Source organism: Martes martes, assembly GCF_963455335.1.
Source record: "Martes martes genome assembly, chromosome: 4".
Taxonomy (NCBI): domain Eukaryota; kingdom Metazoa; phylum Chordata; class Mammalia; order Carnivora; family Mustelidae; genus Martes; species Martes martes.
In genome coordinates this window covers 122,421,532-122,448,805 of record NC_137891.1, presented here as the reverse complement: position 1 = coordinate 122,448,805, position 27,274 = coordinate 122,421,532, and positions in this window count along the sequence as shown.

The following is a 27,274-nucleotide window of genomic DNA, read 5'->3' as shown; positions in this document are numbered from 1 at the left end:
CTACTAACTTTAGACTTCTTTTTTTTCTTTCTTTTCTTTATTTCTAGTTCTTTTAGGTGTAAAGGTAGGTTGTTTATTTGGGATTTTTCTTGGTTCTTGAGATAAGCCTGTGTCACTAGGAACTTCCTTCTTAGAACTGCTGTTGCTACATCACATAGGTTTTAAAATACTGTGTTTCCACTTTCATTTGTCTCAAGGTATTTTTTTATTTCCTTTTTAATTTCTTTGTTGACCCATGAGTTGTTTAGTAGCATATGGTTTAATCTTCACATATTTGTGGGTTTTTTTCCCCCAATTTTCTTTTTGTAATTGATTTCTAGTTTCATACCACTATGGTCAGAAATGATGCTTGATGATTTCAGTCTTAAAGAGGTGTTTTTGTTTGTTTGTTTTGCGTGTGGCCTAACCTGCAATCTATCCCGGAGAATTTTCTGTATCCACCTGAGAAAATGTGTGTTATGTTATTTTGAAATGGAATATTCTTTATATATCTATTAAGTCTATGTATTCTAATATGTTGTTTAAGACTAATGTCTCCTGGGGCACCTGGGTGGCTCAGTCGGTTAAGCATCTCCGTTCAGTTCAGGTCATGATCCTGGGGTCCTGGGATGGAGCCTTGCATTGGGCTCCCTGCTCAGCAGGGAGTTGCTTCTCCCTCTCCCTCTGTGTGCCTGTGCTCTCTCTCACTCTCTCTCTCCCTCTCTCAAATAAATAAATAAATCTTTAAAAGAAAGATGTCTCCTTATTGATCTTTTTGTCTTGGTGATCTATCTATTGATGTAAGTGGAGTATTAAAGTCCCCTACTTTTACTGTGTTGATGCCTGTTTCTCCCTCTGTACTCTTTGTATTTGTTTTATATATTTAGATGCTCCTGTATTGGGTGAATAAATATTTACAATTATTATATCCTCTTGTTATACTGACCTCTTTTTCATTATGCAATGTCGGCCTTCATCTTTTGTTACAGTCTTTGTTTTAAAGTCTATTTTGTGTTTTATATTACCACCCCAACTTTTTTCCCATTTATTTACTTGTTTATTACATTTACTTGTTTATTACTTGTTTATTACAAGTGTCCTTTCCTATCTCTTTACTTTTGGTCTGTGTGTGTCTTTAGAGCTGAAGTGAGTCTCCTTTAAGCAGCATAAGGATGGGTCTTGTTGTTGTTGTTGTTGTTTAATCAATTCAGCCACCCTGTGTCTTTTGATTGGAGCATTTAGTCCAATTTACATTTAGAGTAGTTATTAATAGGCATCTACTTATTGACACTTTGTTGATTGTTTTCTGGTCATCTTGGTATTCTTCTCTGTTCCTTTTTCTTCTCTTCCTCTTCCCTATGGTTTAATGACTTTCTTTAGTGTTATGTTTGGAATCCTTCTTCATTATTTTTGTGTTCTATTATATGTTTCTGGTTTCTGGTTACCGTGAGGTTTGTATGTAATAACTTCTCTATGTATAGGTATCCTTTTTAGGTTGATGGTCACTTAAGTTCAGCTGTATTCTAAAAGCACTACATTTTTACTCCTCCCTCAGTGTTTTATGTTTTGACATCATATTTTCCATTTTTTTGTGTGTATTCTTTAGCTAATTATTATAGTTGTAGTTGGTTTAACTACTTTTGCCTTTTAATCTTCCTACTAGCTTGTTAAGTGGTTGAAGCTTATTTTTACTATTTATCTGCATTTACCAGTGAGATTTATAGCTTTCATTTACATTTATGTTGTATATAATATATAATTATATATATATATCAGATATTTATAATTATATATTATATATATTTAAATTTCTAGTTATGACCTTTTCCTTTTAACTTAAAGAAGTCCTTTTAATAATTCTTGTAAGCTGATTCAGTGGTAACGAACACTTTTACTTTTTGATTCTCTGGAAGTCTTTATCTTTCCATCTGAATGACAGCCTTGCTGGGTAGAGTATCTTTAGTTCAAACTTTCTGTCCTTTTAACACTTTGGCTATATTATGCCACTTTTGGTAAAAGTGGCATAATATACTTTTACTTTTTGATTCTCTGGAAGTCTTTATCTTTCCATCTGAATGACAGCCTTGCTGGGTAGAGTATCTTTAGTTCAAACTCTCTGTCCTTTTAACACTTTGGCTATATTATGCCACTCCTTTCCAGTGTGCAAAGTTTGCGCTGAAAGTCAGCTCATAGTCTTATAGAAGCTCCCTTTGTACGTAACTAGTTGTTTTTCTCTTGGTGCTTTCAAGATTCTTTCTTTGTTAACTTTTTAATTATAATATGTCTTCATTTAGATCTCTTTGGGTTCATCTTGTTTGGAAATCTCCATGCCTCCTGGACCTAGATGTTTGTTTCTTTCTCCATGTTAGAGAAATTTTCAGCCATTAATTTTTTCAAATAAGTTTTCCGCCCTTTTGCTCTCTCTTCTCCTTCTGGGATATCCATATTGCGAATATATTGTGAGTGTTAGTGTACTCATCCCACAGATCCCTTAAGCTATCATCATTTAAAATTATTCTTTTCTTTTTGCTGTTCTCTTTGGGTGGCTTCCACAACCCTGTCTTCCAGGTCACTGATCCATTCTTCTGTGTCATCTAGTCTGCTGTTGGTTCTCCTTAGTGCATTGTTCAGTTCTGTTATTGTATTCTTCAGCTCTGTGAGTTCTGTTTGGTACTTTTTTACACTTTCTATCTTTGTTGAAGTTCTTGGTGATTCGTCCATTTCTTCCCTGAGTTCAGTGAGCATCTTTACGACCATTTCTTTGAACTCTTTACCAGGTAACTCACTTATTATCTCTGTTTCATGAAGGTTGTTTTGCTGGGGTTTTATTTTGCTCTTCATTCCGAACATTTTCCTCTGTTTCCTCATTTTGCTGACTCCCTATGTTTGTTTCTGTTTATGATGCAAAACAGCTATCTCTCCCTGTCTTGAAGGAGTTGATCTGTATAAGAAATGAGCCTTATCATTTAACCTTGCCCTTTCTCTTAATTGTACTGTCTCTCTGATTGTTTCTGACCAAGAAACAATCTTTCTGGTCCAGAAAGACAATTCCCCCTAGTGACTTGAGTCTGGCCCTCAGGGGCAAACTATGTGAGTTGTACATGCTCATTAGTATTGATAAGATCATGCATAATATATAAGGGGGTGCAGGGCTGCTCACCCACTATATGTATTGGGGCTATGAGTGCTGGGGGGATGGGACAGCTTGACTGCTGTGCCTGGCAGTTCCATGCCTATAGGGCTGGGAATTGGAACAGCTCATCTGTCCCGTTGAGCAAGCAGGACTGGAGCATGGTGGGGTGGGGGTGGGAGCAATGGACTTAACCTATGATCTAGGCTTTTCTCAAATAGCTGCTTTTTGTATTGGGTCCTGTGGCAAGTGGATCTATGTGGGAGAACTTTAAGAGCAAAATCTTTTCTCTATAAGCCATTGTTCTCCTGTACATAATTACTGTTGGTTTTCAAAACCAGATATTTTGGGGGCTTGTTTCTCTAGTACAGGACCTAAGGGCTGGGGTGTTTAGTATGGGGTACAAACCTCTTGCTCCTTAGGGAGAAGCTCCATTGATAGTTTGCTTTGTTTTGTTTAAAAATTTCCTGAGTGTGGGTTGCTGCACTGGGGGTAGGTTTTTTGGCAAGACCATGTCTCTTCCTCTCTTACTCTTCTTGGTGTGGTCCTTTTACCCTTTGCTGTGGAGCAGGCGGTCAGTTAGTTCTCAAGATTTTTTCACAGAGGATTGTTCCATTTGGAGTTATATATTTTTTGTGTCTGTGAAAGGAGGTGAGTTCAGGATTTTGTTATGCTACCATCTTGAACCACCTTCCCAGGCATTATTTTTCTGTATTTAGTATTTTCTGCCCCATTACGTCTCCCTTCTCTTTCTGGGACTCCAATTGCATATATTTTAAATGGCTTGAAATGACCTCATCAGGTAATTGAGGATTGATTCATTATTTCTTTTTTATCATGCTCTCTGGCACCAGTCTATTAATATCTATTGATGAATTTTAAGTCCATTGATCCTCTTTTCTGCAGTATCCCAATATGCTTTTAATCTTCTTGAATGGATTATCTTCATTTTAGACACTGTATTTTTCATTTCTAGAATTTCCATTTGGTTTCTTTCCATCCTTCCTTCCTTCTTTCTTTCCTTCCTTTTATTTTTCATATCATTCTAGAATTCCCCATATCCAACCAGCCAACTATCTTTACCTATAGTTTATAATATTTTTAGTAGTTATTTTATTTTATTTTTTAAAGGTTTATTTATTTGAGAGAGAGAGCACAAGCAGTGGGAGCGACAGGCAGAGGGAGAAGCAGGCTCCTTGCCGAGCAAGGAGCCTGATGTGGGACTTGATCCCAGGACCACAGAATCATGATCTGATACAGAGGCAGATGCTTAACTGAATGAACCACCCAGGTGTCCCTTTAATAGTTATTTTAAAGTCCTTGTCTGCTAATCACAAAATCTGCAATTGTTTTTGTGACTTTTTCTATAATGTCTTTCTACCCAAGAAGACCATAAACTTTAGAAATGCAGGGATCATGGCTGGTTGATTCTCTTCTTTATCCAGAGAGAAAATACCTATTAGTATTTATTGAGAAAGGGGATGAATAAAAGATCAGACCACCTAGTAGCACAGTTTTGCGAGAGCAATGCCATTTTTAAAAGCTCATAAATATACTTGTAGCAAAATTTTGAACCAAGAACAAAATATAAAGATGGTTCCAATGGCATATATATATTTCACCTCCAGAACGATAAAATACTGGGAGTCATTTTATTCAAACTTTTTAATTTTTCAGTTTATCCTGGTATAAAAAGGGTTTTTGGCTGGAAGTATCATAGATGTAATAGAATGAATCAACACAAAACCTCCTGATTTGTCAATTCTTATAATTTCCTTAAGCTTGGAAGACAATAGTCATTATTTTTATGATTCCCTTTTTCATGATCTTCCATAATATTTTCTAATGGCAATAAATCCCGTATGACTTATATACAAATAGACCATTAAGGTTAAGATTATGCAACTGCAAGTGAGCAGTTATTCTCTCTTTGCCTCCCTCCCTCCCTCCCTCCCTCCTTCCCTCCTTCTTCTGTTCCCTCCCTCCATCCATCCATATTTCTCACTCTATCTCTCAAAACCTAAGTCAACTGGTAAAGCATCACAAATCTGAGTAGAAAGGCATTTAGTGTACTTGATCCTGGAAAATGGCTATTCCCTTTAAATCCATTAAGAATTTAGCTTGACTGATAGTCCCAAATAAAATGCCAAGTAGAAGTCAACCCCTTTGAGATAGTCTCATAAACGTCTCTGTAGACTACATGGAATAAGATAAGTTAAAAAATAAAAGCATGTCAAGTAGAGTCAGATGACAAAACTCCAATATAATTTTTAAATGTTACTATAATTCAGGCAAATATGAACAAAAGGTATGGAGTTGGAAAATCCCAATAATGAAAATGACTACATCCATATCCATACATAGTAACAACTCAAGGAGGCTAATGCCTCCAACTACTTTTATTTCATAATATAGACTTTTAAGAATCTTAAAAAGTAAGAGACTGCATATTGTTTTTGCTTCATTAGAGTCATGTATAGTTACTGTTTATAGAATATCAATAATGCAGTTTGTAGCTCTGCATAATTAAAGGCACCCTTTATGTTAATAAAATAACACAAAAAGAAACTGCACAATCCAAAGCATAAATATGTTGATGCATTTGGTCTTATTTCAGGCAAGCTTAATTACAAAGACATGGGTGCCTGCTATACCTATAAAAATATTTTTCTGTCACTTAGAGCTATCAAACCTTACACCCATTTATGATATTAGTGAGAAAGAGCAAACATCATCATAATGGCCCACCAGTGAATACTTGCAGCCGTGGCCGTCTAGACTATGAATCTGCAAATAGAAGCATATGTAAACGGAGAGAGGCTTTACACACACACACACACACACACACACAAGGAGACAGTAAGTTATTCTCTGAGCCTATTTTAAAAGGCCAACCAACAGAAAAAGCTGAGGAAATATATCCCTAATGTGCATCATTAGTGTTGAGGCAGTAATTGTGATAAGGCAAAATTCACAGGACTGGAATCAGAAGTCCCAGATTGAGTTCTAGCTTCACTTATTCTTAGCTGCGTGCTATTGGGCAAGTCACTTAACCGCTCTGAGCCTTAAATTCCTAATTTCTAAAGTTGAGATCAATAATTAATAAGTCATCCATTTGGCATTAAGACTATCCAAGAGTTAGAGTTGTTTATATTTGTACATATTTTTATTAATGTCTAAGCCTAGCACATACTGTGCAGTTAACAAATATTTATTCCACTCGCCCTTCCTATCTGACAGAATTGTGGTGATCAAGTGAGATAGTGTCTATAAATGTGCTTTACTTAACTAAGACAAATATCACTATTTTTTCTTATTTTTGTGTCCAAAAATATGAGCTCATATTAGCTTCTACTTCAGACTAAATCATTGCAATTCACCTTAAATTTGGAAAATAACTCAGGAATGAATTTTCAAATAGAGAGCAGGAAAATCCACATATTGTTGGACAAAATTGAATCCTGAGCACCCAAATAGAGAGTGAGCTGATTCTGAGACAATCATAGACAGTTGCAGTAGCTTTTGGGATTCTAATGTTCACTGGAGTCCCAAGTAGGACAATTCTCATGGACATGCAGAATAAGCAATTGTCTACTCCTGATTTGAGAGGTACTATTGCAGTCCTTGCATTTCCATAAATAGGCAGGTCCAAGAGAGATCATTTTATTATAACTGTTATAGGGGTTACATAAGATCACACCTAAGAAAGCACTTGGTAAGGAATCATTCACTCACCACCTGACACTCTCATCATCGTCGCCACAATCATTATCATAATTTGGTCCCATTCCCAACAAATTACTCCTGGCAGAGAAAATAGGCAAATTTTATTCACACTAAAATGTCAGGTACAGAATAGGAGAGATCAAGGTCACCCCCTTTCACCCTGCTTTGGGAACAGGGTAAGAAGTGTGACCTGAAGTCACGCTAAATGCCTTTTCACTCAGAAGGAACAGAAACAATTTTGCCAACTGATAATATTTGTTGATAATGTACCAGGCACTAAAATAAATTCATTACATGTATTATCTTATTTAAAAAATTAGGTAAGGGATGACTTAATTAGAACATTTGTAAAGGATTTATGAGATAATTCTGAGACACTAATAGTATACTCTTTTTGATAGTGGGTATGGAGACTGGAATTTCTTTAGCCATCCTATAAAATAGAGCCATCCTATAAAATAAGCTATCCTGAGAACAAAGGTGACACACTAAGCAGAGTAGAACCAAGGGAGTCACAGAGATGTAATACCACAGTCTTGACTAAGGTATAAATGAAGTCCAATATATCCTTTTATTTCTATTTTTAAGTCAATATTATTTGCATTTTCATGATACCTAACTATAAAATATAAATAAATAGCATAATGCTTGCCCACTCTCTTTAAGCCTTAACTTAAATTTGATCCTATTTTAAGGAATGCCATCTATCTGGTGTGTATACCTACCATGCCAAAATCCACCCATAATTTTCTACGTAACAATATATTGAGCCCTTCAAAGAGTGGCACAAGTCATAACTGAGAGAAAGCAACCTAAATAAGGAAGAAGCGCTTGGGGAATTTTCTTCTTTCACTGAACTCAAATCTACTTAGGGTTAATTTTCTGTGTTAACTTGACTCGGTTACAGAGTGCCCAGACATTTGATCAAACATTCCTTTGGGTGTATCTCTGAAGGTGTTTCTATATCAAGGTTGACATTTGAAGCCATAGATTAAGGTAGATTGCCCTGCCCAATGTGAGTTATAGCTCGTCCAATTAATTGAAGACCTAAATAGAACAAAAAGCTGAATAAAAAGGAATTCCTCCTGCCTGACTGCATTGAACTGGGACATCATTCTTTTCCTGCTTTTAGACTTAAACTGAAACATCTGTTCTTCTTGGGCCCCGAGCTTAGTGGCCTTCAGACTAGCATTTACATTACCGTTTTTCCTGGTTCTCGAGGCTTAGGGCTCAGCCTAGAACTAGATCATCAGCAATTCTGGGTCTCCAGTTTGTCAACTACACATCTTGAGACTTCTTAGCCTCCATAATCATTTAGCCAATTTCTTATGATAAATCTCCTGACATGTAAGTAGGAGAACCTGGAGAAAGTATTTTGAAAAATACTTTGAAAAGAAAGGAAGCACACTGGGTAAGATCCACACTCAATATTGACAATTTCTCTCCGGACGCTATGAGTTTTGTGGCTCATGCAGAGACAGAACTCAAGCAGAAAGCAGCAATTTTATTTGGCTGAGAAATCATATATTTGAATTCACAGCTCCCACAATAGTAGGAAATTGAGAGGGGAACACCAAAGAAAGATGAAACTTCAAAAAGAGCAGCCACAAATATGCAAATTCCCCTCAGATTTTGGGATGACCCTAAACACGTGTAACTCAAGACTTTAGATACGTTACCAGAAAGCAACACCTGGAAGACTTAAGAACTGAGGAGAGATTTCAGTAGTGGCCCATTACCGAAGAGATGGGGTTCAGAGTTCAGATCCTGCCAACTTAGAGGGACTTAGTAAACACCTTATGCTTTCAGTTTACACCAAAAGTCCATACTGAAGGACAAAATGAAAACCAAAGGAGACTCTTTCTAACAAAGCTTCAAACTAGGCCTCCAGTTGTTAATCTGCATGTTAGAACAAAAGTTATAACCCTTTATAAAAACTTAGAAAATTTAAAAGATAATGATAATGGGCAAAGATATGGGGTAGTTGGAAAGACATGGAAATTCAACAAAAGAACCAAATGGAAACTCTAAACTTGAAGGGAAAAAAAAAAGAAACAGTATGTGAAATCAGAAATTTCTGAGATAAGATTAACAGCATACTGCATAACAGAAGAAAGAACGGGTGGAGTTGAATACTCAAAGGAAAAAAAGATTAAAACAAATGAGCAAAATCTTAAGGACTTATGGGACAAAATTGAGCCATCTAATATACATATAACTGAAATTTAAGAAAAGGAATAGAGGAAAAAGGGCAGAAAAGATCATTTCTTTTTATCCACAGATTCAGGAAGTTCAGAGAACCCCAGGCAGGACAAATATCAAAACAAAACAAAACAAACAAATAAAACTAGACACATTAGAGTCAAACTGATGTATGCCCAAGAAAAAGAAAAATAATAATTTGTTGAGGGGGAGGTGGAGACCCATTACTTACAAAGTCTGATTTACTTACAGTCATACTCACTTACATTTTACTTAAGTTTTAAGTTTTGAATTTAAGTTTCAACTTTAAGTTTAAAGTTTAAACTTTAACTTAAGTTTTAAGATTTACTTAAGTCCATACTTACAAGGACTGATTTCTTACAAGGGAACAACATTAAGAATGACTTCCCATCACAAACAGTAGAGGCCAGAGATGAGGAAGCATCACATATTAAGTGCTGTAAGCAAAAAATATGTTAACCTAAGATAACAGAAAAGCAAAATCACCCTTAAGAGATGAAAGTCAAATAAATTGACTTGCGGAAAATAAACACCTAGAGAACGTGTTGTCTGTGGATTTACACTACAAGAAATACTAGAGATCCCTCAATAATAATACCAGATAGAAATAAAAGTCTCTAAGAAGTAATTTAATGGTAAGTATGTGGGTAAAAATAAAAGATTCTTAAAAGACATTTTTTTTCTTTTATTAAATTCTTTGGAAGTTCATTCATAGTTTAAACAAAAAATAGTGACACTTTTTATAGGGCTTATCCTAGATCTAAAGTAAAATTTACTATAACAGTAACATAATAGACTGGAGGACGTATTAATATAACTGTAATGCTCCATAGTTCTTATTTTATAGGAAGTAGTATGTTAATTTGTAAGAGAATGTTAAGTCTGTGCATTGTAACATTTAGAGTAATCCAGTAACAAAATGGTACAAAGAAAAGAAGCCAAAAATCAAGTAGGACAATAAAAGGAATACTAAAAAAAAAAAAAAAAAATGCCTAATTCACTCAATAGAAGGCAGAAAAGGGGGGACAAAAAATCAAAGGGCACAGAAAAAAATACAGCAAGATAAGGGATATAAATGCAATAATCATATTAAATGTTTTTAGTAAAATATAACTCAAATTTATATAGAGATGCCAATATATCAATATAAAAAAACAATTCAGTATGCCCAGATAAAGATGATGGATTAAATACAGACATTTAATTTCTGCTCATCACTTACAATATATAAACACACTAAAGCAGGAGTAAATTTTCTTTTTCCTTTTTGTTCAAAATGGTGTTTCAGGTGTTAATCGTCCAATCAAGGAGAATATGAGGGGTGACAACAGCATTGAAATGTATATTCCAGGGTTGCCTGGGTGGCTCAGTCGGTTAAGCCTCTGCCTTTGGCTCAGGTCATGATCCCAGGCTCCTGGGATCGAGTCCCACATCAGGCTCTCTGCTCAGCAGGGAGACTGCTTCTCCCTCTGCCTCTGCCTGCTTGTGCTCTCTCTCTCTGACAAATAAATAAATAAAATCTTTAAAAAATAAATAAATAAAATGTATATTCCATAAAGTGGGAAAAGAGAAAATAGAGGGGAGGAAATCATCAATAAAATAAGTCAAGAAAATGTCACAGAAGTAAAAGATAAGACCTTCCAGATTTAAAGAGCCTACCAAACAACCAAAAGACATGGATTAATTAACCTACATCATGATGGAATTTCAAAGCACTGAAGACAAATAGCTTTCAGAGAGAGGTAAAACAAAAATAAAAACATGACTTATACAAAAATATGGACTTTTTAAGGGTAATATTTTCACTTAGAGTGAAGTAAGGCTGCACGATTCTGAGAAAAAAACAATTTCTAACCTAGAATTGCATACCAATGTCTTACAATTTTGCTTTTGTATACTATTTTTCAAGAAGCTAATAAAGAACAGAACCCAGTAATTTAAGCAACAACATCAAAATACAAGAAAAAGGGAAAAAGTAATCCAAGAAAGAGAATCCATTGCAGGATGAAAGTTAAAGTAATCCCCAGCGTGATGGTAATGGAAAATCTAATTCAATTGCTGTGTAACACGTCAGAAATCTCCAGGAGAGATTTTTTTTTTAGAAAGAAAATGTCCAATAAATCCTATTAAAATTCTCCTAAATTCTATTAAAAATCCTATTAAAACATAATAGGATTTAATCTAGTAAAAGGAAATGTGCACAATTTAGGGAAAATTTGGGTTTGAAATACTGACAGTATATATTATACTAAGGCAACAACAACAAACTAAGTGAAGCCACAATAGAAACAAATTATGGGAAAAGAATCCATGCTATATCTGCTTAAATAGCAACAAGCCAGTTTTGACAGGGCTGCTAGTAGGTAAAGGAGAAAATCATGGAGATGGAAGCCGTAGTAGAAGCTCAGATTCCTCACTGTATTCTTGGATGGCACACAGGCATCTAATGCAGTCAGAAATCAAACTAGGAGAGAGACTTCTAAGTCGCATGATTAAGGAAACACCAACACTTACTAGCATTATCAGTGGCAAGGATCCAGCAGTAAGATGATGAGGAAACCAACACTATTCTATATGCATACTGTTTATGGATAGGGATCACCTACCCCTCTAAAGTGTTGTGGTCAGCTTCTGAGATGGCCTTTAATGATTCATACTTTCTGATGTTCAAAGCTTTGTTTAATTTTTTTTTTTCCCTTTGAGTGTAGGCTGGATGTATTGATTCACTTGTAAAGAACAGAATGCAGTAGAATGTCACCTCCTAGGTTAGACTGTAAGAACACCGCGTCCTCAATCTTTGGTTCTCTCTCCTGTTGGATTGTTCGCTATAGAGGAAGCCAGCTGCCATGTCATGGGACAGCCCTGTGGAGAAGCCCAAGTGACCTTGGAAACAGAACTTCTGAATCTTGACAAAGGCCATATAAGTGAAATTTAGAAGTAGTCAGTCTTGAAATTTAGTCAGTCTTGAAATTATCAGCCTGGTACCTTTAGACAGTCTTGAAGAATTATCAGCCTGGTACCTCTCCTTGATTACATCCTCATAAGACACTGAAATGTAACCACCCAGCTTAATCACTCCTGGATTTCTGACTTACAGTAACTGTGAGATAATAAATATTTGTTCTTTTAAATTACTAAGTTCTGAAGTAATCTGTTATGCAACAATAAATAGCTAATATACCTAATGTGACTGGAGAGCTGAGATAAGCCTTGTAGCTGTAGCTTCTATAGCATAGAAAATGAATGATCTGATTTACCCCCTCAGTTCTCTACCCAAAATGATTGTTTTAAGCATTCAGTTGTGGCCAGGTTTAGAATTTTTTAGGAGGTCAACTTGCAAAGAATTTTTGGACAAACTAACTTTTGATTCTCACTTTGTATATTCTCTCTGATCACAAAAGTAGGACTTTATAGATGATCTACTAATATATCAGCAACTTGTACAATTTCAACCCAAAATCATTTTGATGCTAATCACAGATATGGCTATAGTAGACTCTGGGGGATGGATACAGCAGAGAAAAAAATTCAAACAATAACACCTGCAAGCCTTCCACTATATAAAACTGTGGCAACGCTGACCTGACCAAGAAAAGAGGTCCCAGAATTCTTGTTAGGGTATCTTAAATAACCATCCTTCTCATTATACTTTTCTACTTGGTAATAATCTGTATCAAATATGATGCTGGTCAAAATGTAGTATCCTCTTGGGTAGCCAACACTCAAAGTTATTCTATTGTATAAAACAACCCTGGCCAGAGTCTAAGCCTGTCAACAGTGTCTCCAAGTGTCAGGCCTCACCCAGCTGGGCATTTGATTGGCATGACAGATACATTCCAGTTGTAGTCAGATCAATCATCCCTACATGGGAATAAAAACAATTCTGAGGTTGTGAAGTATTATAACTTCAATTATCACCACTCCTCTCCAGGAAGATAGCTTATTTGATACCAGAAAACAATTCATGGAAAACTCAGAGTGGCTGGATAATCCATTTTGGGCATCATGTCAGAGTCTCTTTAAGCAGATGAGGTAAAAATATCCAGCTACATAGGAGCACATTATCCCACCCAGAGAACTCCATTTATAGTCATGAAGTTCAAGTCACTCCCAGCTCCCATGGATCTTATATTCTAGTGAGTGACATAGACAATCGGGAGTTAATAAATAAACAGGACCATTTCAAGGAATTGTGAATGATATGAAGAAAAAATGAATTGTATATAGACTGACTAAAGAGGATATGGGAGAGATATTAAATAGGGTTGCTGAAACAAGCTCCTCTAAAAGATAACACTTGTGCTCAGGACTGAATTATAAAGAGCTAGTCATAAAAAGATTTGGGAGGAGCACCTGGGTGGCTCAGTCAGTTAAGCATCTGCCTTTGGCTCAGGTAATGTCACAGGGTCCTGGGATCTAGGCCAGCATCGGGCTCCCTGCTCAGTGGGGAGTCTGCTTCTCCCTCTATCCCTCCCCGCTGCTCATGCTTTCTGTCTCTCTCCCTCTCTCAAATATATAAAATCTTAAAGAAAGAAAGAAAGAAAGAAAGATTTGGGAGTAGAATATTTTGGATGGCCTGAAAGGCAAGATTACAGTAAGGAATAAACTTAGTATGTCCCCAGTATGTCCCCTACTAAAGAGAAGTAAGCAGGAGAGTACTAGGGGGAAAAAAGAATTCCAAGAGGCAAAGGGCCATGTAGGTCTGTGTATGTTTTGGTAAGCATTTTAAAGTTTATTTGGAGTATGAGCTGAAACCACTGGAAGGGTTTAAGCTAAAAAGTGATAGGATCTGATTCAAGTTTTTGAAGAGATACCTTTCTACACTGGCTGATAAAGTATTATACAGTTTGGAGCAGGAAGTCCAAAGAGTAGATCACTGAAGAAGTTCAAACAATAGAAGATGGTGGTTTGGAATGGATGGAGGCAGTGGAGTGACAATATGTAGACATGGTCAGTAAATAGTTTGGAGACAAATCTTTAGAACTTGCTGATGTAGGGGCACCTGGGTGGCTTGGTGGGTTAAGCCTCTGCCTTCAGCTCAGGTCATGGTCTCAGGGTCCTGGGATTGAGCCCCATATCAGGCTCTCTGCTCAGCAGGAAGCCTGCATCCCCCTCTTCCTGTGCCTGCCTCTCTGCCTACTTGTGATCTCTCTCTCTCTGTGTCAAATAAATAAATAAAATCTTAAAAAAAAAATAACTTGCTGATGTATTAGAAATGAGAAGAGAAGGGAAAGAGAAAAATCAAAGATGAATCCCAAAGATTTGCTTTGAGGAGGAGCACCCTAGGTAATAGAGGAGGAGGTGAAATAAATTCCACTATTTTAATTTATATAATATTGAGATACCTGTTAGTCATTATGATAAAGATATTGAGATGGAGGCAGGTTGAAGAGAGACCTTTAGATGAACAAATCTGAACTAATGATAAAAATGTGGAGTTATCAGCACAAAGATGGTGTTTAAAATTATGGAGCTAGATATGGTCAATAAAGGGAAGATCCTTAGTTATCATCATCAGGATCACTGGGTTTTTCGGTTAAGATAGAACAATTCCTGGGGCGCCTGGGTGGCTCAGTGGGTTAAAGCCTCTGCCTTCGTCTCAGGTCATGATCCCAGGGTTCTGGGATCGAGCCCGACATCGGGCTCTCTGCTCCGCGGGGAGCCTGCTTCCTCTTCTCTCTCTGCCTGCCTCTCTGCCTACTTGTGCTCTCTGTCTGTCAAATAAATAAATAAAATCTTTAAAAAAAAAAAAAAAGATAGAACAATTCCTGGGTTTTCCACATCTGAATCACTGAGAGATCAAAGAGTGACTTCTTCAGTCAGCTAATGATATGCTTGGGTCACGGTGACTTTGGGAACCTAAACTATCCATATTCTTCAGGTATGTAGACTCAGTGATAACCCAGTTAGTATAGTTACTTTATGCAAGTGACTAGTGTTTCCCTTTAATGCTATAATTTTCAAAGGAGAGGAAAAGGAATTACTGTGTTAAATCCTTATATGGATCCATATGATGGTGCAACCAGTTGTATGGAGGTGTTACTAAATGGTGTTTTAACAGAATGGCTTAGTCCTGTTGATTCATTTTAGAAAACAGATTACCATAAAATATGTGGCAATTTGAAGAATCTCTGTAATGACTACTTTAAATATTGTCTAAATAAGTATTTACATGACTCTTCCCTTGAAGCTGTTAGTGCCTGTTAATTAGTACCTGTCTAAGTGTTCCAGCATAAGCAGCTGTACACCCATTGCTAAGTGCAATAAAAAATATGACACATTTCATTTCAGAGAAGTCTTGAGTTCTTCTTACATATTTTTAAAGACTGAAGATTGTTCTGATTTTTTCCCATTATATCAAAAGAGGTGTATTGCTTTTTTGCAGGAAAACCATCAAGCATTTGAGCAAGAAAAAAAATGATATGGTGGTGGTGATGATGATGATGATAGTGATGATGATGGTGATACTGTTACCAATTATGGTGGCGGTGGTATTCCTCATGCAGATGTTAGTGATCATAACTAACCTTCATTGACATGCTACTGTAGCACAAGCATTAGGATAGGAGCTTGAACTATGTTGTCACAACTCTGCAAAATGCATATTATTTACTCATTTTGCCAATAAGGAAAATGGAATTGCTTTAGAAGATAAGCACAATAAATTACCTGCCCAAATTCACTTGGCTAGTAAGGCTAGGATCTGAATCTTGGTCCATCTAACTCCACAGCATTTATCCTTTCCACTTTATCCATCTTGTGCATCATCTTGTCTCAGTTCTCTGCCTTTATGCCAGTCACACATCTACATTTAAACGCAAATGAAGCTAATTCCTAAGTCAAATTTGTGTGAATATATGTATTTAAATTCCTAAGGATATAGCACCAGTTGCTATAAAATCCAAAAGAAATCTGGCTTCACAAATTGTAGCCAATGCCCCATCTATAACCCCTGAGGCCCCACCGTTTAAAGACTCTATTGGACACCCAATTGCCTGAAGGTACCAACACAACAAATCAGTAGTGTTCAACCGTAGTCTCTTCCCCTCCCCAACCGATGATAGATTCAGTATGCAAATAGCATAGACTCCTGGAATGAGCTAACTGTGGGAAAATCTGTCCTATAGGGACTGCAGAGTTCTGGTTTGCCCCAGTGGTACTTGTTTGAAAATTTACCCTTTGCTTTGCGCTTTCCCTTTCCTGCCTCTTTTCTCCACTCTCTTAACAATGTTTTCTGAGATCATTTGCCAAATAGCCTTCTTCTCAAACCCTAGCCTCGGGGTCTACTTCTGAGGGAACTCAAATTAATCATGGATTTTTTATTTCTAAGTAGGATTCTTATTTCTCATATATGTCCACACTTTTATTCTGGCTTCGAAATTTTGGATCACCTATTGAGAAGGTACAATAAAGAGAATATTTAAGCAGATTGCAGGAGATGTTGTATCCACCATGGTAAATTTTCTTCACCTTTATAATAAAATAAAGTTTCTACCATGCTCACTACAGTCAGTTCTCAATCCCTGCCTATTAGGTCTGGGGCAGCTTTACTTTCCAACTAAAGGATAATTGCTTTTTGGCCACTAACAGTGAAATTCCTGGAACTCTCTATATTTATCTAGTGTAGTCCTTTATGTGCAGTAAACAAGAGTGTAGGGCACAATGGAATCTCATATTTCATCATGGCTGCTTTAGCACTCCTGATCTCAACCCAGAATTTTGAGAGTATAGGACTGCCCCCAAACAAGTGTGGTTGAGTTATTTCATTTACTTGACACTTTTGACAGGAGAGAGAGAATGTTTCATTCTTCAGGACTAATATCTATAGAGGTTTGATATACACAAGTGTAGCACTTAGGCATAATTCTGAATGCTTTGGGTTTAACTTCACCTATGCTTCTTTATTCTACACAATTTTAAAAGTCATTTTTTCATTTGGTTTTTAAATTAGCCAATGAGATGTTCATTACCTTAATTTAGAATAGTGGACAATAGTTTGTTTACACTAAGCTCATTTTGTGCTGCTATATAATTGAGGAGTTTTCTTTTCTGAAAGTAAGTTTCCCTGAAGGCATTATTGGAGAAAATGCATCTTCAGTATTTGCTTTTTGTAACTCTCTTTTTAATTTACTAACACGGGGAAATTTTATTCTCTTAACACATTTTGAATTTGTTTCCTTCTTTTGTCTCTGATTCAAATAGATATCATAATTACTAGAATTTTTAAAAAGATCTTATTTATTTATTTTGTCAGAGAGAGAATGAGTGAGAACAAGCAAGGGAAGCAACAGGCAGAAGCAGAGGGAGAAGCAGGATCCCCACTGAACAAGGAACCCAATGCAGGACTCTATCCCAGGACTCCGGGATGATGGCCTGAGCCGAAGGCAGACACTTAACTGACTGAACCACCCAGGCGTCCCCACAATTACTACAATGTTTAATGTCTCATATAAATTTCTTACATGCCTTACTCTCTGAGAATTCATATGGGTGATTTAACCACAGGAAGAAGTAAACATTTCCTTGGACCTGTAAGAAGTAAAACATCCAAACCTTGAATAAAGAAACCTTCATATCATCTGAACATGTTCAAGTAGAAAAGGTAAGCCAAACCATCCACTGAACGCAATGGTCATATCTTTCACCTTTGGGTTGGAAATTGCATTCCAAGCAAGGTTTCTAACATCTAAAATATGGCTCCCATCACATTAACACTAGATATACAGCACTCTATGCTAAAAGCATAAATTGTATACAGTCTTCAGTAGCTCTGAAGGGGAAACTTAAGTGCACAGTCAACAAGAACCTCTCTTGTGGAGGAGAGAGGCTACTCAATGAGACCAATCAAGGATAATGCTAGGATGGTCCTGTTGTTTTGTCAAGGTATGTCATAAACCCAAGAGGTTTGGGAATCCAGTGGAAAGACTTTGTTCTATATGAAGAAAACTCTTCTGTTTAGCTTTTGACATGCCTTGGAGAACGGGGGAAGTGGGGAGGATAGAATAAGAGTCAGCATCAAATATATCTCCTGACTTTATCATTTATCAGCTGTACAACCACTTGAACACTTGAACCATCTAAAACACTAGATTTTTAAAGAAACCTTGGTTTTCTCAAATGTACAGTAGAGAATAATCATAACTCCTTTAGCCTACCCCCACAAAGGTTTTAAGAATAAATGAATGTATGGGAAAACACTTTGTGTATTGTGAAACTGCATGCAGTAGTTATAATGACTTACCGTTATTGACTCAGCAGTGTATGCTAGACATTCTTCCCAGTGTTTCATATATAGTATCTCATTAAATCTTCATGGCAACCTTTGAAGAAGGTATAAGTGTTATTTTCATTTTTCATTTAAGTAACTTGACCAAGGTTAACAGGTGAGTGAAATATAGCAGAGATGGAATTTGAATCGAAGCAACTGAGTACCAAAGACTATGTTATATTTTAAAGTAATGTTACTCAAAGAATGGCCCATCCTCTGGGGCATGTCCATAACAAAATAAGTACAGAAACTGAGCATAAGTATTTGAAAACTTTTGTTTTAAGTATTTGATATTGTCTCAACATCCAAGTACATGATTATTTTTATAGAAATTTGTGGTTTTGTATTTTAGAAATATTGGTTTGCAGTGGATCAGAAATAACAGCTAGCCTTTCATTACAGACAGCTCGAGAAACACTGTCCTAAGTCACTACACAATACAGTTGTAATTGATTATTTCATCGGAATATTGTGGGCAATATGTAAGATAGCTATGGAAATCAGAAGTTGAGTTTTTATAAATTACTATACCTAATTTAAGCTAGGAAATGTGCTTATGGATACTATGAAAATAAACAATAATTCATGAAGCTAAAGCAAACTCCTTGATATCAGTCCTCATAGTCCAGGCAAGGTTATGCTCTTTCTTCCTATGTCTTCCATTCTGGACATTAGGTAGGGTATTACTAGGTAAGTATTTCTTCTACAAAACAAATACTCTAATATACATGAACCATATGGAGAGTTATGTGGGAAATTGACCTCTAGGAGAAAAAAACTTGCATATGACAAATATCCCCCAAATCAGAAAAAAGGAAAAGTGAACACCTGCGCTTGGAAATCCCATATTTGGTCAATTATAAAACAAATGAAAAATACCTTTATCATGTTTAAAGATTTTATAGCAATCCTTGGAATTATATTGAAATCACAATTTCTCCATGAGAGTGTTTGAGGTTTGACTTGTTAAGGATAATAATACTCGGGGTGCATGGGTGGCTCAGGGGATTAAAGCCTCTGCCTTCAGCTCGGGTCATAATCCCAGGGTTCTGGGATCGAGCCCTGCATCTGAGCCCTGCATCCGGCTCTCTGCCTGCCTCTCTGCCTACTTGTGATCTCTGTCTGTCAAATAAATAAATAAAATCTTTAAAATAAAAAGAATAATACTCTTTCATTTTCTTTATGTCAATTTCTTTATATCAATTAAGTTCATTTCACTTCTTTGTTTTTTTTATTTTTTTTTTAATTTTAATAAACATATAATGTATTTTTATCCCCAGGGGTACAGGTCTGTGAATCGCCAGGTTTACACATTTCACAGCACTCATCATAGCACACACCCTCCCCAATGTCCATTTCCCCACCACCCTCTCCCGTTCCCCCTCTGCCCAGCAACCCTCAGTCTGTTTTTCGAGATTGAGTCTTTTATGGTTTGTCTCCCTCCCAATCCCATCTTTTCATTTTTTCTTTTCCTACCTCCCCCCCACCCCCCCGCATTGCATCTCCACTTCCTCATATCAAAGAGATCATATGATAGTTGTCTTTCTCCGATTGACTTATTTCACTAAGCATGATACCCTCTAGTTCCATCCACGTCGTCGCAAATGGCAAGATTTCATGTCTTTTGATGGCTGCATAGTATTCCATTGTGTATATATACCACATCTTCTTTATCCATTCATCTGTTGATGGACATCTAGGCTCTTTCCACAGTTTGGCTATTGTGGACATTGCTGCTATAAACATTCGGGTGCACGTGCCCCTTCGGAGCACCACGTTTGTATCTTTAGGATATATACCCAGTAGTGCAATTGCTGGGTCATAGGGTAGCTCTATTTTCAGTTTTTTGAGGAACCTCCACACTGTTTTCCAGAGTGGTTGCACCAGCTTGCATTCCCACCAACAGTGTAGGAGGGTTCCCCTCTCTCTGCATCCTCACCAGCATCTGTCATTTCTTGACTTGTTAATTTTAGCCATTCTGACTGGTGTGAGGTGCTATCTCATTGTGGTTTTGATTTGTATTTAGGGAAATACAAATGCCGAGTGATGCCGAGTGATGTGGAGCATTTTTTCATGTGTCTGTTGGCCATCTGGATGTCTTCTTTGCAGAAATGTCTGTTCATGTCCTCTGCCCATTTCTTGATTGGATTATTTGTTCTTTGAGTATTGAGTTTGCTAAGCTCTTTATAGATTTTGGATACTAGCCCTTTATCTGATATGTCATTTGCAAATATCTTCTCCCATTCTGTCAGTCGTCTTTTCGTTTTGTTCACTGTTTCCTTTGCTGTGCAAAAGCTTTTGATCTTGATGAAATCCCAATAGTTCATTTTTGCCCTTGCTTCTGTTGCCTTTGGCGATGTTCCTAGGAAGAAGTTGCTGCGGTTGAGGTCAAAGGGGTTGCTGCCTGCATTCTCCTCAAGGATTTTGATAGATTCCTTTCTCACGTTGAGGTCCTTCATCCATTTTGAGTCTATTTTCGTGTGTGGTGTAAGGAAATAGTCCAATTTCATTTTTCTGCATGTGGCTGTCCAATTTTCCCAGCACCATTTGTAAAAGAGGCTGTCTTTTTTCCATTGGATATTCTTTCCTGCTTTGTCGAAGATTAGTTGACCATAGAGTTGAGGGTCTATTTCTGGGCTCTCTATTCTGTTCCATCGATCTGTATGTCTGTTTTTGTGCCAGTACCATACTGTCTTGATGATGACAGCTTTGTAATAGAGCTTGAAGTCTGGAATTGTGATGCCACCAACTTTGGCTTTCTTTTTCAATATTCCTTTGGCTATTCGAGGTCTTTTCTGGTTCCATATAAATTTTAGGATTATTTGTTCCATTTCTTTGAAAAAAATGGATGGGATTTTGATAGGGATTGCATTAAATGTGTAGATTGCTTTAGGTAGAATAGACATTTTCACAATATTTGTTCTTCCAATCCATGAGCATGGAATATTTTTCCATTTCTTTGTGTCTTCCTCAATTTCTTTCATGAGTACTTTATAGTTTTCTGAGTCATTTCACTTCTTTGAATATTTGCCATTTTTCTTTTATCTTTAATTTTTGTCCCAAACTTTTCTCACCAAAATCCCTCTCAAAGAAGTAACTTCTGATAAAGCAATAAATTCCAAGAGATTACTTTAAACATCTTCTTGGGGTTATATAAAAACCCATTTTTCAAGCCTTGTGAGGCACTTACCTGAAAACCAGGCTTATGTTTAGAAACAGAACTCAAACACATTTGATAAAGAATATAAAATCTGATTTTATAAGAACAACAAAGGGATGTGTAAGCCTCTTCAATTAAAAACATATTAAAACTTGTGGAGTGAGTTACATTTGGACATTTTGATCAATAATAAATGTTTCCATGCAGGATATAGGATATAGAAATCTAGATATCTGAAATATCTAGATTTATTTTTCTTTTTCTTTTAGAGATATGTAGTTTTGCTCAGACCAACAGTCAAGACAACAATTTACAATCTTAGAGATGTTAAATTCTACTCCCAAGTGCTCCATTAACTCAATATATGACCTTGAGGATTTCTCCAAAATCCTTTATACCTCAGTTTCCTTTCTTATCAGATACAGAGGTCTGAAGTAACTAACTCACTTCACATTTCCTTTAAGGAAAAGTAGAAAAGGGAAAGAGAGGAGTGTAGACTATCTGAGATCAATAGAAATTGGTATCTAAGTGCTTAATCAAATTGAGATGTATTAAATTAAAATGGGAGTAACTAAATAATATAAAATTATTATAAATTGCTTAAAACAGAGTTTGACATGTAGTAAGCTTTAATAAACCTTAGCACTTGATATTGTTTTTATTATCAGTGTTACTAGTATTAAAAACTAGAAATCAGGAGCACCTGGGTGGCTCAGATGTTTAAGCATCTGCCTTTTGCTTGAGTCGTGATCTCTGGGTCCTGGGATTGAGCCCCACATCGGGCTCCCAACTCAGCAGGGAGTCTCCTTCTCCCTCTGCCTCTCCCCCTGCTTGTGTTCTCTCTTTTCTGTGCCTCTCTCTCTCTCTCACTCTTTCTCTTTCTCAAAAAAACAAAACAAAACAAAACAAAACAAAAACCTAGAAATCAGAGGAGCAGAGTACCTATGAATATGGTGAGCAAGGCAATTTCTTTTAGAAATTAGACCTTACACAATTGTACAAGGAATGGGAGGAGTTAAGGTTTGGAAAAGGAGATGGAGGATAGGAGAGGGGTTCATCAATTAGTTGATCTGAGAATGAACCACATCAATCCACCAAAGTTAGAATAGTCAGATGAAGTAAATACAAAGTATAGGATTCCCAGTTAAATTAGAATTTCAGATGCACAGCAAACATTTTTTTAAGGATAAGTGTATACTTACAGTAGAAGATAAAATAACAAGCTTAATTTTCCAATCCATTCAGGAGTATCCTCTATTATGGGATATTAGATTATTACCAATATTTCACTGCTATAATCAACTCTTGAAGTATGGGGACATATTTAGACAAAAAAAGTATCTGTTGTTTATCTGAACTGTATTTTATATGGCAACTCTAGACTATGAAGAGCAAGTTCTTTGTGAAGTCTATGAGAAGTTATCTTCTCTGTCTAGGTCTTACCACTATAGACTAGAATTTAGTGGTAGGCCTGGAGCTGCTCTTGGTCAACATGGTCATCAATCAGGAAAGGGAGCTGGACATGGGATAAAGAAGAGTAAGAAAAAACAGGAGCCCATTTTTGCATTTGTTCATCATGACATCCAAGTAAAGCAACCTTTAAAGGGTAATTCATTTCTACTTTCCACATCTCAGGCAAATACCTCTTATTGGCCAACTGTAACCCAGAACCATAAGAGAAGGGAGTTTGAAGAGCTATACATCCTGGCTTAACCAAACTGACAAAAGTGAAAACCACCACCATGATGATGATGATGTTGATGATGATGATGATGACAATGAGGATGATATGGGTATTTTCTCAAGGGAAGCTACTCTTTTGTAGCAATTCAGGAAGACATAAAGAAGCTTTATTTTACTCAGCATATGGTAAACTAAATTAGAGTGTGACAGAGTTCATGTTCAGTGATATAATAAAATCACATTATGTCAAAGACATAGGATTTCCAGACATAGTCTGGAATGTTCCACCATCTGTGTTCTCAGTTCAAGCCTTGACTTGGCAATGTGGAGATTCTGCTTCTGAAGGCAACCTTGAACCCTGTGATGAAATGTTATATATTTGAGGATAAAATAACAAAATTAATTTTCCAACCTACTGTGGTAATTGTCTCATATAGGATATTTAAATTGTTACCGATATTTCACTGTATAATTAACTTGAATAAATATCCTTACAAAAGAAACATGTAGGACTGCAAATATCCATTAGAGTAACTTCTTTGGTGTAGAAATGCTAGGATAAAAGTAGCAATGTTTTCAAGGCAAATGAACAATTTTTAAGGCAAAATACCTATTACAAAATTGTTCACTACTAAGGCTTTACCAGTTATACATCCACCGGTTCAGCAATGTAGGATTTATAAAATTTCTGACATCCACACCCATAGGAAATTTTCATTAAAAAATAGGTTTACCATTTGAAAGGAAAAACCATGTTGTTTTAATTTTTATTTATATGGTGATTTCATATGTACATGAGATATGTTCATATACCCTCCTGTGATATATTTGTCATGTTTATACTATTTTTCTATTATAGCATTTAATTTTCTTGTTAATCCATAATTACTTTCTCCCTGTTTCGTGTCTTTTCATTTGTGACATTTGATAGCATAAGACTTTCTTAAATAAGTGGTCATAGTCAAATCTGGTAGAATCATTTTTGTTTTCAGCTTATAAATCCATGTGTAGGAATGTCTCTCTCCCTCTGCAAGTATTTTAAAGGACATCTGTATGTTTTCTTTTTAAAAATTTGCATTTTATATCCAAGTCTTTAGTTCATTTGACATATACCATGAATAAAAAAATACTTTAACTTTCTTCAAATAATATTCTTTTTTTTTTTTACTAAAACTTCCTTATCCCATTTTATTTTTTTTTAAAGATTTTATTTATTTATTTGACAGACAGAGATCACAAGCAGGAAGAGAGAGAGGAGGAAGCAGGATCCCTACTGAGCAGAGAGCCCGATGCGGGGCTTGATCCCAGGACCCTGAGATCATGACCTGAGCTAAAGGCAGAGGCTTTAATTCACCGAGCCACCCAGGCGCCCCTTCCTTATCCCATTTTAAAATGCCACCTTTATCGTAAAATGTGTTGTATATAATCATAGTTCTTGCACAGGATTTGGTAGTATGGGCCCAGAAGTCAGACTACAAGGTAATTGCAGTCACTTACAAGCTGTGACCTTAAGTAATTTATTTAATCTCCCAATGACTAAGCTTCCCAATCTGTAAAATTGGAATAGTGTTACGATAAAATTGTCTTGAGGATTACGAAAATGCATTAATGTGTGTAAAGCTCATAGAAGAGTGCCTGGTAGATAGTAAACACTCAATAAATGTCGGTTGTCCTTGTTGTGTAATGGGATATAAAATGGAGCACTTACTAACACAAGGCCAGATGAGCATTTTTGGTTGTTGAAGGCTGAACCCAAAGGTCACCTTGGAGATAGTACCACATCTGCCCCTGTCTCAGTGTGATGTGACCCTCCAGTCTGATGTGATTTTGCCACTTAGAGAAATTAGTATGTCTCCCATGGTTAAGGAAGTACAGTAGACTAGAGTTAGGTATTTGGAAATGGTTTGCAGATGGAGTGTGAAATAGAGTGTGAGAGAAGAGCTAGGTCAGAATGAGAAACAAAGAGGATTTGACACTTGGCTCTAAATTAGTCCTATACTGAAGAGACGAAAGGAAGAAAAGAACTGTTGAAGGACATAGAAAGCAAAAGTCCTTTGGTTGGACACTGTTCTGGAATCAATTAGCCGCCCCTCCTCCCCCCATTTATATGTTGAAGTCCTAACTTCCAGTGTGGCAGTAGTTAGATATAGGGCCTTTAAAGGAGTAACTAAGGTTAAATGAAGCCATAAGCATAGCAACATAATCCAATAGGATTTGTGTTTTTATTAGAAGAATAGAATCCATTGATGCATTATATTAAAATGGAAACAAATAGTATTTTTTAAAAGATTTTATTTATTTATTTGAGAGAGCAAGTGAACATGCCTACAGGCCCAAGCACAAGTCAGGGGAGGGGCAGAGGGAGAAGAAGCAGCAGACTCCCTGTTGAGTGCAGAGCCCAACTCAGGGCTCATCCCAGCACCATGAGATCAAGGCCTGAGCCCAAGTCAGGAGCTTAACCAACCAAGCCATGCAGTGCAGGAGGTCTGAGGACAAATAGTATTTTTAGTAAATAATGTTGGAATGAATGAATATCCCAATAGAAAAAAAAAAAATGCTTTGACTCTTATCTCAGACCATACACAAAAATTAACTCAGAATGGATCATAGACTTAAAAATTAAAGAAAAAAATCAATTAAAGGATTATATGTAAGTAACAATTTAGTGATTTTTAAATCTCTTAGTATATGTGCTTATTTTCTGTCTCTCTACATTTTTCTTTTGAAAGCTTTGCTACTATGTACCTGCTTGATCAATATCTTTAAGTTCATTGGATTTTACAATATTCTTAAATCTCAGATTTATAAATCAATTCTATACACATATTTGCTCTTTTGTATTAATAAAATTCTGCTTTTATCAGTTCATTATCATAGTTCTAGAAAACAATGTCTGTATGTTTTGAGAATTGGATATAAATCTGTTAGAGAAATATTAGAATTTAAAAAAGGTAAATGGAAAGTTAATATATAAAAATCCTTAGATCATCTATATTTCCATAATAACCAGTTGGAAAACAGAATATTAGAAAAAGTATATTGTTTCAAAAAATAAGGAAACATGGTAAGATACTTAGATATAAATTTTATAACTACTGCATTAAACCAAATTTTAAAATATTTTAGGGACACCTGGGTGGCTCAGTGGGCTAAAGCCTCTGCCTTCAGCTCAGGTCATGATCCCAGCGTCCTGGGATGGGGCCTGCATCACGCTCTCTGCTCAGCAGGGAGCCTTCTTCCTCCTCTCTCTCTGCCTGCTTCTCTGCCTACTAGTGATCTCTGTCTGTCAAATAAATAAATAAAATCTTTTTAAAAATATTTTAAAAATAAGATGTTTTAAATAACTGAAAAGACATATGATTTTAGATAGGAAGATATAATACCCTGGTTATGTCAGTTCTCACTAAACTAACCTATATGTTCAACACAAACCTAATTAACAAATAGGAGGATTTTGTTGTCGTTTGCTTCTTTCTTTGTAGTTTTTAGTTTGGGATTTGATTTTGCATGCTACATGAAACTAAACAAAATATATTAAGTTCATCTTGTAAAATAAAGATGTGAAGATAGCTAGGACATTGTTTAACAATGTCCTAGGAAATTAAAAAGTTTAAATAATAGAGATGGGTAGATATACAACTTTAAAATATATTAAAATATAAAATAATTTTTGAAATTGCACATTAGAGATGAATGAGTGTTTATAATGGCACTAGAGATAAGTGAGGCCAAACAATGAAACAGAGTAAAAGAAAAATAAATAGATTCAAACATGATTGGCTTAACTTTAAAGTAATGATTGCTATTTCAAATTAGTGGGGAAGGCAGGGATAATTCTATAAACCATGTGAGATAAAAGTGAAGATGGATCCTCACCTCATTCCTTAAAAAAAACTAAATTTTGATGGAGCAGAGATTTAAACTAAGCACGAAAGACCTAGAAAGAAAGCACTGTGAATTTATTCAGATTATTGAAATAACTTCTGCCTTTTTAAATTGGACATACAATCTAGAAGATTTAAAGAAAAAAATATAACATCAACTACATAAAAATAAAACATATGACCCTATATGAAGTCAAAAGACCAACAGCAGACTGGAAAAC